Here is a 4,077-nt window from a genome sequence, read left to right on the forward strand (position 1 = left end):
GCATTATTATTATTATTATTATTATTATTATTTTTCACCTTTCAATGAATTTCGGCTAAATGCTATCTGTGAAACTTTCGTGGGAAAAAAAATATGTACTTGTTGCATGATTGTGTGGAGATTAGAGACCTCCGCTTTAGGAAAAATTGAAGATACCAAGGTTAAAATTGAAGAGACAAGATTTTGACACGGTTTTCAATTGAGGCTCAGCATTTGGCTGCTTTGAAGCCTTTGCTGAAGAAGGAATTGAGCGGTGACCTAAGAAGCCCTCAAAATTTTTATTATTTTTACATAATGCTGTCGATGGGGTGAGATAGGATGGAGATGGGAGGAGGAAGGAGATGAGAAAGGGTTTTCGAACTTAAAGGAGACGACAAAGGGTTTTGGAAATTAACTTAATAGTTTAGTTACGTTGTATATTTTCGTTTATTTTTTCACAAAAAAAAAATGATTATTGAGGAGACGACAAAGGGTTTTGGAAATTGACTTAATAGTTTAGTTACGTTGTATATTTTCTTTTATTTTTTCACAAAAAAAAAATGATTATTGACCCAAAATTTATAATATATTGACCATTTGTCATAATCAACATGTTAAACGATATTCAATTTTCTCTAATTTTAAAGTCGCTATAAAGCTTGCAATCCTTGTCGTTTTAATTTGTTCTAAGAAGCGCATTTAGGTGGTGTTTAGATGTCATCTTGACAGTAAGCGCGTATTAAGAGGTAAACTGCTAAGTTGATCGTAAGATTAGTTAATTTTTTTTCCCTTTTCTAAAAAACCTTTTATTTCACTTTAGTTTTCAACTTGTTTAATTTTTATTATTTTCAAAAAGCTATTTTTTAACTTTAGTTTCAAATTTTTAAATGATTTTACTTGCACAAAAGTGATAAATGACTTTATTTGATAAAGATCTATATAAAATTTAAACTACTACGTTACCTATATTATGTTATTATGATTTTGAAACTTATTGTTTTATTGAAAACTTCTAAAGTATGTATAAAGTTTTTATAAATATGTTAAGTAAGACTTGTTTAGTTAAAAGTTGAAACTATCAAAAATAGTTTAACTTTTGTGTTTCGAAAATTTAAAAATTGTATAATTTCAGGAATTATTAAGCTCCTATTTGGCCCCCATTAAAATTATAATTTATTTTCTATCTTCTTATTAATTACTTAATTTTCAATAAAATAATATTATACGTAAACTTAAAACTTTTTGTTATTTTTTAACTACATTTTCCAAAAAAATTCTCATTATAATGGAGTCCAAACAAAGGAGGATTAAATATAGTATTTCATAATTGTAGATGTATGGTATATGAACCATTTTCGGGTGACAAACCCCTAGTTGTCCAAGAGGGTATTTTAACCCCCCCCTCCCCCCGCCCCCCCGCCATTGGGGAGGGCGCCTGAGCTAGCCCCCAGGACAACCAGGGGGTTGTCCAAGGGGTTTAACCCCTGATATATATATATATTTTAATTACTAATCCCTTGTTTGGGACCCATTTTCGCAAAAGTATTATTTCATTTGTACAGAGATGGAATTTACAGAATTAATACAAAAATTTCATATGGAGTGAGCTACATGTGAATAAAATAGTGCCAAAAAAAAAAAAAAAACCCACCCCGAGTCTCTTTTTGGGAGTGATTTTATTAGTGTTCTAAATAGCTTGTCAATGTGCTTGGCGCCTTATTTGGCGATTAACGGATACGAGGCAAGGCTAAGATGTCAATGCGCACCTAGGCGCGCATTATTAGTTTTTTTTTTTCTTTTTTACAATTAAAACTTATAATTATTAAATAATTTATAATTATTAAATATTTTTTTATTGATTAAAAATTTAAAGTAATATTAAAATAAGGAAACACTTCTTAATGCTTTTTTAGACATTTGCCTCGACTAATCTCGTATTGCTTTTAACTTGGTATCAATATATCGCCATGTATTACGTCTTTTAGAAAAAATGGATTTTATAACCCCTCTTTCTGTACAATAAAGGCCAGTGCTGAAAGAAGTGCATTTTCTCCCCCTGTTTGTGAGCCCCACCCGCTGACAACCAATCTGAAATACAAAAGAATCAATGTTTACTTCCCAAAATACCCTCTCTTTACTAACTCTTGAAGGACCCAACAATGCCCAATTTTCATTAATCCACATGCACACACAGTGTCACGTCCGTCAACGTTTATATACTCCGCCTATTTTGACGTCTGCTTTTCTGGAGCTTGCAAATGGACCTTGTTCTCCTCAATTTTCTTGCTACCTGCTTCTTGCTTCTTCATGGATTCAATTCTAGATGGAGTCGTAGATGGATATGGTGAGTAGACAAAAAAAATAAATAATAAAAAAAAAAAACCTAGGCAAGTTGGTATAGTATAATCATTTTTTTTATGACGGGGGAACTCGTAGTCCCTTCGAGTGCGCACTAGATAAACTTTCGAACTGACGTAATAGCCTGCAAACCACGCTAACCAAGTAAATCGCACTAGGCAAGCTCTGTGCGACATGCTCGACCGAGAAAATGTTGGTAGGGAAAATCGAATTCATGACCAAATACCTCCGCGCTCACCTACTCCAATATAATCATTAACAGGACGAAAACTAGACAGAAGGTATAATAATTATTGTTACGAGTTTAGTGACATTCATTTGCACCACGAATTATTGGGTTTGTGACCACTGAGGCATTTTTTTCATACGTAAAATTGATTTTCCCTGCCGCTGAAGAACATAATTTCGTAGACAAAACCCAAGGAAAACACCAAATTTGATCTAGCACAATTCCTACTATTTCTAATTCCAAGTTTAGTGTTTTCCTCGGTTAGTATTGTTCTCTGGGAGTGGAAGATTCTTGTTTTAATCAATTGTACCAACTTTACATTCTTATTCTAGTTAATTAGTACCCTTTTTCTTGTTTTATTTTTGACCATTACGACTGAACCTTCATCTGCCAAATAAAATTAGTGACTTCCTGAGGGTTTTCCACCAAATCTTATTATAGTAAGTCATCGAACCAAAACCCAGTAGCATAAAACAAAATCAAAGAAATAAATTACCCCGTCGAGGTGGCCCTCCCTTATACTGAAGATTTTCTCCAAGGGTAGATTTGTTAAAATGGTGTAGGAAGGAAAATGTGTATAGTAAAAAGTTTCGGGTAATGTCAGGTGAGGGGTGTGTAACGGATTGATTTTTAATAAAATGTAATTGTATAATGGGCAACAAACGGGCCATAAATAATATTCAGAATGATTAAATATTTAAAATAATAATAAAAATAAGTAATTTAGATCACTGATTTTTAGTTAATTGTTTCCTTTTATACCTCTTTTGAAAGTAGGAGTCTATAAAACATAAAGATATATGCTTTGATGAGTCCGCTTAAACGGGACTCTTTTGTCTTTCGTTCTGCACTCTCTCTCACAACACACGGCGGAGCAATGGTGATCACCATTCATGACCACCGGTTACCACACGACACCCACAATCTCTACGACGTCAACTTCTTCGGTTACATCATCGAAACCCTAGTAACTCACGATCCCACCATGATTTCACAGTGGCTGTCCGACATTGAATCTCTCAACCACCACAGCCACCATCGCTTGGTCATCGGCCTCGACTTAGAGTGGCGCCCCAACAATCGGTTCTATAAGAACCCTGTTGCCACCCTCCAGCTCTGCGTCGGCCGCCGTTGTCTCATCTACCAACTCATTCATTCTAGTCATATTCCGCCTAGGCAAGTTGGTATAGTATAATCATTTTTTTTATGACGGGGGAACTCGTAGTCCCTTCGAGTGCGCATTAGATAAACTCTCGAACTGGCGTAATAGCCTGCAAACCACGCTAACCAAGTAAATCTCACTAGGCAAGCTCTGTGCGACATGCTCGACCGAGAAAATGTTGATAGGGAAAATCGAATTCATGACCAAATACCTCCGCGCTCACCTACTCCAATATAATCATTAACAGGACGAAAACTAGACAGAAGGTATAATAATTATTGTTACGAGTTTAGTGACATTCATTTGCAACACGAATTATTGAGTTTGTGACCACTGGGGCATTTTTTTC

The sequence above is a fragment of the Olea europaea genome, unplaced genomic scaffold, assembly GCF_002742605.1.
Source record: "Olea europaea var. sylvestris unplaced genomic scaffold, O_europaea_v1 scaffold992, whole genome shotgun sequence".
Taxonomy (NCBI): domain Eukaryota; kingdom Viridiplantae; phylum Streptophyta; class Magnoliopsida; order Lamiales; family Oleaceae; genus Olea; species Olea europaea.